Raw genomic sequence first — 15,861 nt, 5'->3', positions numbered from 1 at the left:
ATGCAGACATATAGCTTGTTTTCCATGGCGGCTTGTATTTAAAAAACTTTTTAACCGAAGGATTCCAATATTGTAACCATTCCGCCACTACCCGGGATTGTTTTTAATTTATTTTAAAAATAATAAAAAACTATTTTCATATGATTCTAGTGTTAATTGTTAGGTATTTAAATGCTCGTCACCTTTAAATATGTTTTGTTTCTTAATAAAATGAATATACAAAGTGGTTAAGAGTTAAATTGTAAAACACTATGAAAATTTCTCAAAAGTATTCAGAGTACTCGGAAGTTAGCAAATAAAGTCGTCGTATTACAATTATAACTGTAGTCTAAACAAAAGCTACTTAAGTGCTGTAGCTTAATTGGTTCTCGAGTTTCAAGTGTTTATATTACACGCGGCGTAGCGCGGCTCCTAATGTAAACAAAAAAAAACTGTAGACGTGGCGCGATGACATAAGCTCGCGCCTGATGTTGGTGGTTATAAGTAATATAATATTGAGTAGGTAGTGAAAACACAGAAATTTTCGTTCCTTTTCCGTTCTAAAACTCTTAATAACTTTATTATAATTCTGTGAAGATCAGACACGAATCCAGAATTCAGATCAGCCATATAAATATCTTATCAAATTGCAGGACAAAGAAAATTCACGTACACCAGCAGCCGCTCCAGAATTTATGTCGTCCTGGAAAAAATGCGAACTAAGAGCGAAATAAGGCTCGACTTTTATTTAAATTTGAAATACAGACTGCGATTGTATTTAACAAGCGATTGTTTCTAGATAAAAAAAACAATATCTAATTTTGTAGTCGCAAACTGTTATGTATTTCTTTATTTAGTAATTTAAATGACTCATCCGAAGAACTGAGTCCGATGTGATTATATAGCGAAAAGAGAATAAGTACGTTACAAGAATAATTTCCTTATTCAAAATAAGGCCTACGTAAAGGTGTTTTGAGAATTTATATATCTTATTTCATTTCGGAAATATAAAATCGAACAACAGTCGATCTGACATCCACAGCGAAGAAGAACGAACGAAGTGTACTGTGTCCCGAGAACAAGTAGTCTTGCACATAGATCTTTGTTCTACGGATGAGTCGTAATTGTGTGCGTACTGTGTCTTATACAGAATAAATTATTTCTTATTCCATTGTATTCATAAAAATTTTTTTTTGTGTAAAATTTTTGAATTTAATTTGAAATTTACCATGAGCTTTCCGAGGAAAATATAGTGATGAACCTGCACATCGAAGATGGTTCACAACGCTCAGAAAACCTACGGAGTCCCCAACCCGCATTTGGTCAGCGTCACGGACTATGGCCTAAACAAGTGCTAGACCCATGCCCAGCAGTGGTATACGTATATGGGTTGATAATGGTAGTGATGATTGAGTTTGTAATGGTTCTTTAAGATAAATTTAAAGTAACTCCGTAGATGACTTACGACCAATGTGCAGGAAGACCATTTTTTCCAATTTACACCGAAACTACAATAGTCCAATGCCTTTATCTAGCCGAATAGGGAATAGGTATAGGTGAGAGAGAGAGAAACGACTTGCAACTCAACAAATGCCGTTGTTTTAATATTAAAATACAAACCTAATACAACGAGTATATTCAATGGCGGAAGTCATATATTGAAATCGTAAAAAGGGTAACCACAGGACAAGCTCAGTCCAGTGTAGTACAAACTGTTACCAAGCCACAATACCTTTAGATTATGGCATCATATATACATGTAAAAATTGTTATTTTAGATTTTTTGTAACTTCTAAGTAATGCCAAATACATATACCAGTATAATTCAAACTAATATTATAAACACCAAAGTAACTTTGTCTGATACGTTTTCACGTCTAAGCCGCTGAACAAAATTTGATGAATTTAGGTGAAGACATAAATGGGACTTAGGAGAAGGGACATAGGCTACTTTTTGGCACAAAAAATAATCTAGGTGTGAAACAAGGGATTAAAGTTTGTATAGAGAATCAATCATTTCTAAAGTAAATAATACCTACAGTAGGCTTATTCTACGCAGACGAAGTAACTCAACAGAATGGTAGATGGCTTACAAACAATGTGAGGGGCGACCATTTTTTCCAATTTACAACAAAACGACAATGATCCATACCTATAACTAGCCGAAGAAGGAAATGGTTTCTCGACGTCGTTGCTATTATTATTAAAATACAATCTCAACACAATGGCACCACGGCATCACTCATACCGCTTTCACCTCCCTCCCGGGCATGATCTACCTTGGCAAACTTGGAAGTGCATAAACAGGCTACGGACCCAAGCCGGCCGAAGCAAGGAGTGCATGCACGGCTGGGGTGGCAGCTCGGAGAGCTCATGTCTGTGTGGTGTCTCTCCCCAGACAATGGCATATATTTCGTCCTGCCCTGTGTGTCTCTACGCCTGCACACGCAAGAACCTATACAACACCACTGATAACGCTGTCTCAATCGCTAAATATTGGTGCTCAAACAAGAAAGAATGCCGGAATTCATTTATTGAAATTCTAAAAAGGGTTACCAACAAGCTCAACCTGGTTTGGAACAAACTGTGACCATTGCACAACACTTTCATCAATGTTCATTCCGGAAGAGTTATTTCTAGAAATATAGCTAAATTTCTGTACTTGTGATGTCAAACAAGTATTATTAGTATAATTATTCATTAAGAAGGAACTGGAGTAGTACTAAGTCTTGTCGACATAAACCTTTAAGGCGTGACCTTGATAGCGGTCACGCGTGGCGTACACTAACCTCCAACATTTGTTGAAGTTTGCTTTCATATACTGAACATGCTATTCGAATGAATACAATTACTTTTTTAGACCATATATAAGTAAATAACAACGATATAAAAATAGAATAACAAAAGTCAGTGAAAGAAACGAACTTGGTATAGTCTGCACCCCCAAACACAATCGGTATGGCGAAGTTCTTTGTAGCAGCTAATACTTTCTCCGTTAAGTAATCTTCGCTCATGGAATTCTCAAACGCCAAGTAAAAATAATGAGTCGCTGAGATCCATTCATAACAAAGATCGCGCGAATAGGTACGATCCCGTGTATTCCAATAGCTGCATGGTGAGGAAAGCTTGTCGTAGTGATCAACACACTGTTCTGTACCAGTGGTACTTATGCTAAGATTGTACTTTTCCAACTCAATAATTAAGTTTTTGACTACGTCTTCCCGTTTGTTAACTGTACGACAATGTGAGACCATCCAAGTCGCAGCCTGGGTTTTACTTCGCAATCTCCGTTTAATATCTTCACTAACTGGTTCCATATCCTTTAAATCTATCCACTTGACATGTTTTGTAGTAGGTGCTATAATTTTGTTGTCTGACTTATTTCTTACTACAACAAATTTCCAAGGGACGTCTGAATCTAGTTTATATGTAAAAGTATAGTTGAAAAATCCATCGTAAATATATGAAATCGGATACATGGCTGGAGCTTCACTGCCCACGAAAATGTATTTCTGTTCTGGTGATCGGACAGGTGGGAAGACTGATCTCGGTCTGCTAGCGCAAACTTCTAATGAATTAAACAAAATTACGTCGAAATAGGAAACGTCTCTGAAAAAGGACCTGTTATAGGTGAAGAAACAATTTTGAAAGCTACAATTATTTTTAATAAAGTACTGTTGTCCCACGGTTCCGTCAAATGCCCTTATCCCATACCACGATAGGATGTAAATCATTTTTTTCTCGCTTTCTATTGTGTAAAAACAAAACATCAACACGAGCGTGCTATACAAAATGTGTCTGCTTCCGGCTACAGTCATTTTAATCTAACTAAATTATTTTAATTCGTTTGATCTCCTTCAGTGAATCGTTAAGACTATCTTTGATAATAAAATGCCATGTTTTATATCAGTTAATGAAAGAATGCTGTCCATTGTTTGTACCATGTTTATCGAGTACCTCGTACCAGCCATAAATAAAGGGTTACTCAACAAGAACTTTGTTTGGTAAATCAAAATAAAACAATAAATTTAGATGACAATGATTAAAATTTTTATTGTATTAATGGGTCAAGTATACGCAGCGGACTTATAGTGACCTACGTGTCCAGTATAATAACGTCTTCAGGTTTCTGCTGGGGCTGCCGTGGCGCTGTAGCGCGTCAGTTATACGCAGAGACACGCACGGATGACTTTTACGCTATAATGTCTCCTCGCCAGCACCAATCGAATCTTGAGCTGAGAGTTGAGGAATCCTAGCGATAACACAATGTTTACCACCACTAGAAAAAATGTATTAATGCAAAGGCAAAGATGGGCAAAGGGTTAAACCCCAATGAACCCGCCCGGTTCGGAAACAGCGAATAAGAAATTTGGTATATATCGCGTTCTTAGGTTTTCGCGATTGTTACACATAGGAAATGAAACTATTTTTCGGGGTTTAAATCGTGTATATTTGTTTTTTCAAACAAACCGACGTTTCGGGCCCTTTACAGGTCCCTTGGTCACGGTTGACTGAGGTGGTACAGTCTTCAACCAGTTATATCTACTATTGATGCAAACCACGCTAATTTTTCACTATAGTTACAATAGTTATTAATTAAATATCTTATTTTTCATTTTACAAAGAAACATTCCAATTTAGGCTACATTAAATTTCACAAATTATTTTATTGAATGAATTTTTTATTAAGTTCTATTTATTATTAATTAATAATAGAAATTAATAGAAATTATAGTAAACATTTATTTGGTATAAGCAAATTTCGATGTAAAAAATCCAAAGAAGCTACTCACAATACCCACCTTGCAATCCTATGGATCCTAATCCTATGTCACTGCTAAGGATGCACAATGCGATTCTGGTTTTACTAAAAACGATTCAAGTACATACGATCTAACGATTTTTTGTATAGAGATATTTCAATGCCATTTTTTAGCGAACCGATTCAATAGAAAGGCAAATTGAGTAGACTAGATCAGAAAGAATAAACATTTTCTAATAAATCACTCAATTAGAACAAAACTCGATTTACAACAAATATTTAATTTGTAAATCGTTTTTGCCCTCTTTGGCATTAATGGGTTTTTACCCGATTAAACCCGGCACTAGCAAAACATCGGGTTAAAACCTGGGCGCTTACCTATCTCTGTAGCAGGGTGCTCCTTGTTCTGAACGATATATCGCTGATGTGGCAAAATCCCTAAGAGCCCAGTTACATGACGCGAAAGTTTTCGCGCGGTCGCTGCATGGCGACCGCCCAGTTACTACGCTTTTACGTGCATTTGTGGCGAATCTGAATTCTATTTACTAGGCAACAACATTTCCACAGACAAGCCAGCCTCGCCCGCGCGCACGCTCTTTTAAGTTAAAACATAAAACGTAAAACGACGAAATTCGTGTCGAATAAACCCGCCCTAAGGGCACTAACTAACTCAAAGTCAACGTCAAAGTCAAAGATTATTTATTCCATAGGTAAAATAAATTTACACTTGAAAACGTCACATTTAAGCTACTGCTCGTTCACTACGCTGACCTCCCTGAGAAGAACGAGCAAGAAACTCTAGGGATTGCTCTTTTCAAATAAACTTAAATGCTATGGAATACACTTTGAATCAAATTTGTGTGGATTCTGGAGCCATGTCGTCTTTCCATACATCTTTATCTAACACGTAGTCTTCAATTTTGTAATATGATTTTTCGATCAAAATATTTTTTGTGTAGTTTTTAAACTTAGGAAATGATAAAAATGGTAAAAACGTATACAGTTCCCCATAAAAGAGTTGTTTACCTTGGTTAAACGAAATCGTGGTACTATGAGTTTGGACTTAGCTCTATGGTTAATATTATGGATATCTTCTTTCTTATCGAAATTATGTATATTTTTACGAGCATATAAAATATTTGAGTAAATGTACTGTGATGCCACAGTCATGATTCCAGTCTCCTTAAACTTTTCTCTGAGAGAAACCCGAGAGCCTAGATGGTACACAGAACGAATCGCTCGTTTTTGCAATACAAATATGGTTTGAATATCTGCCGCTTTACTCCACATGAGAATCCCGTAGGAGATTATACTATGGAAGTAACTAAAGTAAACTAGTCTAGCAGTACTAACATCGGTAAGCTCACGTATTCTGCGGACTGCGTATGCAGCGGAGCTTAATCTGAATTTATAAAAGACGCTACCATTCGCGCCCATCCGAAATACGACTTAAATATTTCATACCTTCTTTAACTCACCTTCACCTACGCTTCGGTGTAAATATTTTGGCGAAGGACCCTTGTTAGGTGCACAAGTCTTTCACTTACGTGTTTCGCTTGCTTGCGTGGCCGATTTCTTTGCGTTGCGTGTGTTTGATATCTAGCCAACGTAAGCAAGCGAAAAACGCTGGTGAAAGATCGTGCACCCGGCATAAATTCCTTGAAACTCAGAGGTCCGTGCCCGGATTCGAACCTACGGCTTCCGCTGGAGAGGCACTAGGTCAAACCGTTGCACTACCATGGCTACTACATGAACAATGGACAGCATTCTTTTCTTAACTAATTAAATTGTCAACCGGTTTACAAAGGAAAATGTTTTAAAATTTGGTATGAAACTATTTTCTCGGCTGACTGACATGGTGACCGTCTTAGACAGCCATGACCGTGGGATCTGTACAGAGCCCGAAACGTTGGCTTGTATGAAAAACAAATAAATATACGCGATTTAACCATGAACTCTCAACAAGACTGAACTTCTTCACCACTGGCCCTTACGTTGGACAAGTATCCACAACTGTGCTGTCATCAGCTTACCAGAGGAGTCTGTTATTAACATACCGTTGATATATCTCACAAAAAGAGTTGCAGACAATACAGAGCCCTGAGGAACTCTATCATCATCGCCTATTGTTCGGAGAAGTAATCCTCTTTAGACAACTCGAATCGATTGTCTGCACAAGAAATCTAAGATTCAATTGTAAAGCTTAGTGGGAAGTACATATGATGGGAACTTGCTTAAAAGGCTTGCGTGTTAGATCCTGTCGAATGCTTCAGAAATGTCCATGGACACCGCAAGAGCTTCGCTATGGCCTTTGATACTCTCGCTCCATAAGTGGATAAAGCGTTCGTCGGAATCAGTACACTAGCGATCACTAAAAAGGCCGTTATTGTCAAAGTACGCCAGGAAACGGAAGTTAACTACACGTTCCATAATCTTGCACGGTATTGAAGTGAGTGTAATAGGTCTGTAGTAGGAGGAGTCGTCTCTACTTTTTTGTAGTTTTTGGTACATGCTACAGGTTTTCAGGTTTCCACAACCTATATACATTTGCAGTGTCAACTCAGGTGGTGTGGGTACGTTCTGCTCGTGAGGACCGTATACCCAAAATTGACAATAGCATCTTTTCTCACCATTGACTTACAATTATATGGACGTCGGGTCCGCGCTAAAAAGTGTCCGAACTTGTAGGGCGTTAAAATCATATACAGAGCGTCATTCACGCTTTAGTCTTCGTTTGTTCGACTGACAGCGAAGCAAGCAAAATTAGACAGTACTGCGATGACATTACAATTTAAATTCAACGTTTTAGCTTTTTCATATTCCTTTACATGTCACTACGTTTAAATAGATTGACTTGGGACATTTTTTTCGTGGTTTTTGTATTAGATCCGTCGTCCATTTATTTGTAAGTCAATGTTTCTCACGTATATTTTTTATGACTGTAAAAGAATCTACATCAAACGTATAACACATCTGGTTTTTAATTTCTTTTTATTTAATGTTGTATTGTTTAAATTCAACCATTTAAACCAGCTTATTTCAAAACAGCTCAGCCTCCAGTTATCGGTCTGAAGTCACGACTAATGTCGAGAAAGAAAACCGATTAGGTATAAACCTATTTGAACTGGTGTGTTTTCAGTTACTATATACATTAGATAATTTAATTACCTAATAAATTATATTAGAAAATACTGTTTATGGAAAAGTAGATACGAGACATATGTTTATATTAAAAAAATATTTAACAAGAACAAAGAACAAAGCCATAAAATTTAAAAAAAACACTTGACACTAATTTGCCACCAAGAACTTTAAATCGCAAAGATCTGAAGGGCACTCTTAGACTATTTTCCATCCTTTATGGGGGCATTGGCAATGCGCCCGTCACCCTGAGACATAAGTGACAAGTCCCTGTAATTTTAGCGGCACCTTAAAACCGGAACACAGCAATGCTGACATTACTGCTTGGCGGCAGAAATAAATAAGATGGCAGCGTTTCTCTGAACGTGCTCTTTCACAAGGAGCTGTACTGTTCATGCACCATATTGTGAACTAATTTAATTCATTCAACATATTAGCGATGTTTATATTAGACTATGACATATTTTGAGGATGGAAGGTAAGAGGTACCGACCTTGCTAATGGCGTCGTTCGCCATAATTTTTATACTATTTTTACAAAACTACCGTACATAGTCAATTTTACTTGACATTGGCGAAATGGATTATTACGATGAGGCCCTTAGAGGATGCAAAAAAATAAAGGAAAGGAGCTGCCTTATCTACGGAATAAACGTCCCTACCTAAACCAAAAATGTCCACCACAAATGGTGGATTTAGTGTTGTACCATAATAATAGATAAGTCAATATCGACATGCAAATGTATGGCTTGAATGTTGAAACTGTTGTTACTGTGTTTTATGTTTGCAAACTTGTGTAGTTTACTGTAATCAAAATATGATTGATACTAGGCTAATTATTACTAGGCAAGTAATGAGCCATTTTAGTCAAAATTAAAAAGAAACTGCTTATTTTTAACGTTAAAACTTGCGTTTAAAAAGCGTGCTTGTAAAGGCGCTTTTCACATCAACGCTTTTAGTTTGACGGTTAAAAAGTCGCTTAGAAAAACGTTTAAGCGCATAGACTTTATGTTAAAAAAAGCTTTAATGCTGAATTAATTTGTTTAGGAAACATAGATGACGCTACTTGAAACTTACATAATGTACGTTGTTAAAAATGAAATTGTTGAGTACCTATAGAACTGACCAGTGACCAACGCTTACGCTTAAAATGAAAAGCGTGCTTATACGCTTATTTTAAAAAGCAGACTTTTTTAAGTGCTTTACGTTTAAACGCCCACATCTAATTGCATGCGAGAGTATTGGGAGTATATGTGAGAGAAGTGTACTGAGAATAATACAATACTTAGTATAATACTAAATTACATAATACTAAGGAGAGTTTACAAGAATAGTTATTTGTACTTAATACTACATTTTTATTTGTGTTATTATATATAACATTATTTTTTTCCTTCCTTCCCTTTTCCCCATCTTTTTTCCCATTACTTTTTCTTTCCTTTCTTTTTTTTAATTTTTTTTCTAGGAAATGAAACTATTTTTCCGGATTTAAACCGCTTATATTTGTTTTTTCGAACAAACCGACGTTTCGGGCCCTTTACAGGTCCCATGGTCACGGTTGACTGAGGTTCAACCAGTTATGTCTAATATTAAAGCAAACCACCCTATTTTTCACTATAGTTACAATAGTTATTAGTTAAATATCTTATTTTTAATTTTGCAAAGAAAACATTCCAATTTACGCTACATTAAGTTTTACAAAATATTTTATTGAATGAATTTTTTGTGAGTTCAATTTATTATTAATTAATAATAGAAATTAGAATAAACTAAAACATATTAGGGGTTAAAGTATGAAATTGCCGTTTTATTGCAATAGGTTCTTTGAATTTTCATAGAATCTTCATGGTTTGAGGTTTTCGAATGAAACTTTTTTCAAATGGTTTCTGTGATTTTTTTTTTTTAAATTTGAAACATTTGAATATCGACTTTCAATTGTTTTTGTTATTCAATTTAGACAAGAAAGATGGATACTGCGAAAATTCGAGTGATTTTTGAATACGAGTTCCGACGCGGAACTAACGCGGCAGAAACAGCCCGCAATATCAATGCTGCGTTTGGAGAGGGGTCTACTAATGAACGCACCGTGCGATTTTGGTTTAAACGCTTTCGTGATGGAAATTTCGACTTAAAGAACGAGCCACGAGGAAGACCGCCCACACAGGTGAATAACGATGAATTAAGAGAGATAGTGGAAGCCGATCCTAGTCAAACTACCCAGGAATTAGCGGCATGGTTTAACGTTACCTTACCCACAATATTGACTCACTTGCGTCAAATCAATAAAATAAAAAAATACGAAAAATGGGTGCCTCATGATTTGACTGATCTGCAGAAAGAAACGCGTGTTGAAACTTGTGTTGCCTTGTTGAACCGGTACAGAAATGAAGGAATATTGGATCGAATTGTAACATGTGATGAAAAGTGGATTCTTTATGATAACCGGAAAAGAAAAATGCAATGGCTGACCCCAGGTCAAATGCCACAACAGTGTCCTAAAGCAAAACTTACCAATAAAAAGGTAATGGTAACTGTTTGGTGGTCTCAGCATGGTGTTATTCACTATAGTTTTCTCCGATCTGGTCAAGCAATAACGGCAGATGTCTATTGTGCCGAACTCCGAACCATGTTGACAAAACTAGCAGTAAAACAGCCCCGACTCATGAATCGATCTTCACCATTATTGCTCCACGACAACGCGAGACCTCACACAGCACGAGAAACCATTTTGACCCTTCAGGAACTGCAGTTAGAAACCATTCGTCATCCTCCGTATTCACCAGACCTTGCTCCAACGGACTACCATTTTTTTCGTGATTTGGACAATTATCTACGTGACAAGAAGTTTTCTTCCCAGGAGGCAGTACAAAATGCTTTCACACAGTTTGTGCAGTCTAGGTCGTCGGAGTTCTATCGCAAAGGCATTAATAACCTTCCCATTAGATGGCAGCAATGTATAGATAATAATGGCAACTATTTTGATTAAATAAATTTGTTAAAAATTTAAAAAATAAACAATTTAGATTTTCAGTACAAATCGGCAATTTCATACTTTAACCCCTATTATTAATTAGTACTGCAGTCTTATGTATTTTTTCTTTTTTTCTTTTTTTTAAATTCTTTTTCTTTTTTTCTTTTTTTACCCTTTATTTCTTATGGATTAGCGACAGGAGAGGGAAGAGGCCTACCTCCAAGATTGGATAACACAATACTAAAAATACTAGGCTGAAAACTCTGGTGAAATCCAAAAAGGCACCGCCAATAAGTCAAAAGAAGAAGAATCTTTTCTCAATTTGTCAATCACAAAGCTGTCACTCAACAACCAAACTTATGGCCGCCATTGAGGAAAAGTAATAATAGATATGTCTCAATCTTAGATATTTTTATTGACAAACAATATGTATCCGATATGAAAGGAAACCAAGCACATAATCCCAATCATGTTTGTTATAGATAACGTAAGCAGAACTACTTTTCAGTCATTCTAACAAATCGCCTTCTACACACAATGGTTATTTCCTTTTGAAATTTTTCGCAGCCGTCTGCCCTGGAGCTCATCTGTAATCTCAGGCTCTCTGATGGGAAAAATTCTAAAGTAAGTATTGAATTTGTGCCTTGTTAAATCACAACCTTGTCATGCAAGCAGCAATCATGATGGAGGGTCTCCCACGTGATTGCAAATGCCGCGCTAGACTACGCGATAGACGGTATGTCTGGAATAGTCAACTGCGCGAAAGTTTAAAAGCGCGATGACAGATTTGTCAAAGCTGGAATGCGCGAATGGTTAATCCTATAATGGAAGATTTGTTTGATTAATTACAAAGGCTACAAATTATCAACTTCCCTCCCTGTGCAAATGAAAGGAAAAGTATTCCAGATTTCATTTGCTTCACACTAGTCTTAGTTGAGATTTTAATAGTCTTAATCAAACAAAACTGTCTTCGATCGTAGGATTGACCAAAATTAAATGTGAACCACCTCTCTTTGTGTTCTACCATTAATATTTTATAAGCTTATTGTAATATACTTAGTTATTGTAATAGCCTGGCTATCCGTAGTACTGGACATCCCAGTTAGGCACATCTCTGTACCTATTTTTTGTGTGTTTTGCAATATAGATACTTATTATATTAAAGGCATTGACTTACAAATAAATGGACGACGGGTCTAGAACAAAAACCACGAAAAAAATGTCCCAAGTCAACCTACTTAAATGTAGTGACATGTAAGGGAATATGAAAAAGCTAAAACGTTGAATTTAAATTGTAATGTCATCGCAGTACTGTCTAATTTTGCTTGCTTCGCTTTCAGTCGAACAAACGAAGACGTGAATGACGCTCTGTATACGATTTTAACGCCCTATAAGTTTGGACACTTTTTAGCGCGGACCCGACGTCCATATAATTGTAAGTCAATGATTAAAGGTATTAAATATCATACGAAGTCGGTTTCGACTGCATGCAGTTAATGCGCGAAGTCGTTACCCGGGACCTCGACTGCATGAAGTTGATTATGGCTTCGCACGTTAACTGCCAACATGCAGTCAATCTGTTAGCAGTCGTAGAGTCGTATTCTAGAACTCCACTCAATACTCAAGTCAGAACTTGAGTATTGCAGTGAGCACTGAAAATCATACTCAAGTCCTTGCCATTAGGGTCGTATTTCCAGTGCCTGAAATCATACTCAAGTCTGCTCAAATCCTAACTTGAGCATTGAGTAGAGTTCTGGAATACGACCCTTAGAGTGCGCCGTGCGTCGCTCGCGACGCTTGAAAATAGCCTGCGTAGCTCGCGGTGCATGCGAAATAAACGGGCGTTGAATGTATCCAACACAAGACACACGATTGCGTGCAATGTGCACCACACGCAGTCGGCCGCAGCCATAGGACGCTTTCAAATTAGACGCTTATAGAAGTACTGCAGTGGCGCGACTGTCGTGCGGCAGCCGCGCGTATGTTGCACTTCAATAACAATAATAACACACTCATAACCCCGCACTAAGAAAACCCTGCATTACGGGTGCCATGCATGACCATGACACACATAGACAACCACAAACTACAAATTGCACCCAAACTCACGGGAGAAATAATATGGGCCATACAAATATTTCTCCCGGCACGAGAATCGAACCCCGGCACCTCTGCGTGGCAATGGTAACCGTTCAGCCACAGAGGCAGTTAAAATAGTGGCACTTAAAACTAATATATAGTTTACTAGTAGCGCTGCAATTACGCTTCTAAATATTGTATGAAAAATAATATTGGTGCGGCAGCCACGCGTCTGTAGCGCTTCCGTAATTTTTATTTCACTAATACGCAAAATGGCGCGCGCGTATCACGACAGTGGCGTATGAACATTATTAGGAAGTGGCGTGACTTCTATTCAACTGTAGCGCTTCTATGAGAGTCTAATTTGAAGACGCCCTAAAACCCTGCGCCCGTGCGCGCTGCACACACTGCACCATAGGTTAAGCTGGCACTGTTAATAAGATACTCAGTTTGTATAAATATAAAAACTAAACAAACACAATTGTTCACAGATACAGAGCGCATAATGTCATGAGATCTTTCGAAGTATCAAAGCGACGTCAGATGTGAATTATGCTAAGAATCCTTCTAGTAACAGACTTCCTTAAAACCCTATAATATTATACCACCAAAATGTGTCGCACGTTCATCACAAACACATTCAAATGGAACAGAAATATAAACATAGGCGTTATCTTTTTCGTTCTGCAACAGGGCCGAATCTTATTGCAGACCGGAATATCCTTACCTCAAAGCTATTCATCACGTCAATGTAATGAATCTACTCATTGAAGAACATTTTTAATTGTGCAGATATTTTGACAACTGGGTCGATTGCAACAGCTCTCAAACATCATTCGTGCTTGATGTATCGTCGCCCGCCCCGATATGTTACCAAACTTGTCTAAAATCCTTATGCATACCTTGCACAAAGGGTTACATGACCCTTTTAAGTTGAAACCATGATTTGGCGCGAACTTATCGCTGTATACGAAGCAATATCATCAGACAACGTGTTTGTGACGATTTGGCTCAAGTATCAACAGTATTGCTTGAAAAAGAAAATATTGACAAACATATTACATCATTTTAAAGATTAGCGTCTTATTGGTTTTGTGATGCGTTACCACAGATGGTTTGAATGTAGGCTACAAGATTTAATACATAAATATCTACTTCTACGTAACAAAGTAACTTTAGTTAATGTAATAATAAAGTTGTACTGCATACTCTAAAATATAGTCTTTATTTTTAGCCTTGGAAATGTCATTTAATTTGTTTGAAAACTATTCTGCCAAATCATTACGGTGACAACTGCTCTCTGATTGGCCAGCCCGAATTCGAAACAATTGACGGGCGTCAATTATTTCACTTCAAATCTATCAGTTTAACTTGAGCTTTGCTATAATGGACGAAAATTGAAAAATTACATATTTAATATTTAATTAGGTACTGATGAAATGTGATTCAGTTTGTTTTGTAATTAGTTGTTTTGCCGTCTTCCCACACCACCGAATGGAACAGCCCCCATTGTTAGAGATATTATCTTTATTACAATAAATACGGAATATTTTTGGAATATGCGGAGACGTACACACAGGTCAGTTGTTGGCGCTGTACTATTTCAGGATTCTTATGTGTAAAAGTGATATAAGGCCCATCTACCTGATGATATGCCAGGGATGAATGGCTCTTATTTTATCTCTATTTCTGGTCATATACTCGATGAGTATAGGTATGAGTGTAGCGTACGTTTTCGTGTAGTAGAGGCGATTCGAAAACGTGACGTAGGATTGAAATGTTCGTGCTTGGGCTTCTGGTCTCAAACTAGGGCATTCCATGTAATCTGAGTACCGGAGGCAACGGAATTCCCTCTGGGGCACTTCCCAGAACACCCAGAGTTAGAAAAGTTCATTTCCTAATTTGGTCCTACCGGGAATCAAACCCGGGACCTCTACATCCAACGCACAGTATAAGCCGTCAGGTCACCGAGGTAGTCGTTAGTAGAAATAGATATGCTAAATTTAGCTGGATATATTATTAACCTAACACAGGGTTCAATACAGCCTGTGTTTAATCGCATCTGCTGTAATAAAAAAAAGTACAAATACTTGTAGGTAAGTAGTTTATTACCAAGGTAGTTAAAATGTTAACCTCTTCTTAGGTTCAAATTGTAATAACTATATTTTAAAACGACGGTGGTGCGACCGAACGCATTTTCTCTTTTTCGCATATCACAATTGAAATAAGTGAGAAAGGGAAAACAAGTGCGACTGCAACGCCACTGCTGGGAATATCTTTCGTATTCTAAAACCTAGGTACATTATTAACATCTTGCCTAGATTAGGCATAATAATACTCATATGCAAAACTCTTTGAATTCATCTGTGTCGTACATAAACAGTCTATTTACAAAATTTAAACAATCCTTTGCAAAATTAGTTTGGATCAGGGTTCGGAGTGATAATTATCATTGATAATTATTTAATCATTAAATTATCATGACAATTATCTTCATAAATAATATGATAATTATCTTCATATTTCTAAAATTAACTGGAACAAAATGTTACCACTATAGTTGGTCTTTTTAGAAGACAGAGTAAAATGACAGTTAGCGCAAACGTGTTGCCCGCTTGCGAGCAGCTAGTGATTGCAGTCGATAAATATTCTATCTATGGAATAAATAGTTGAACTTGTTTCATATTACAAATGAAAAACTTTAAAATGTGTGGAGACATGTTTTAAAGTTTTTCATTTTAATTCCATATAGATAATCATATCTGCCTGTTCTTATTAAAATGTATGTGAATAAAACTTGATCTCTATACTAGTAGGTCACTGTCAAAATAAGAATAAAGAAGGCAATAACGAGATTACTAATCATTAAAGCGTCGTAACATTCACAATTCTGTCATTGTTGGCAAAATTTTATCTTCTTCCACAATCTA

General features: G+C 36.9%; 1 long non-coding RNA gene across 1 annotated transcript; it reads left to right on the top strand.

Annotated features, from left to right (window-relative positions):
- The first annotated feature begins 11,200 nt into the window (after positions 1 to 11,200).
- On the top strand, positions 11,201 to 14,141 carry LOC113240546. The gene is made up of 3 exons (XR_003311253.1): positions 11,201 to 11,339; positions 11,420 to 11,476; positions 13,423 to 14,141. It is a non-coding gene; the product is annotated as an uncharacterized LOC113240546 (long non-coding RNA).
- The last annotated feature ends 1,720 nt before the right edge of the window (positions 14,142 to 15,861 follow it).

Source organism: Hyposmocoma kahamanoa, unplaced genomic scaffold, assembly GCF_003589595.1.
Source record: "Hyposmocoma kahamanoa isolate Upper Pololo Valley unplaced genomic scaffold, ASM358959v1 148, whole genome shotgun sequence".
In the NCBI taxonomy this organism is placed as follows: Eukaryota; Metazoa; Arthropoda; class Insecta; order Lepidoptera; family Cosmopterigidae; genus Hyposmocoma; species Hyposmocoma kahamanoa.
Note: the sequence above shows the minus strand (reverse complement) of the source record. Positions and strands in the feature narration are given on the sequence as shown.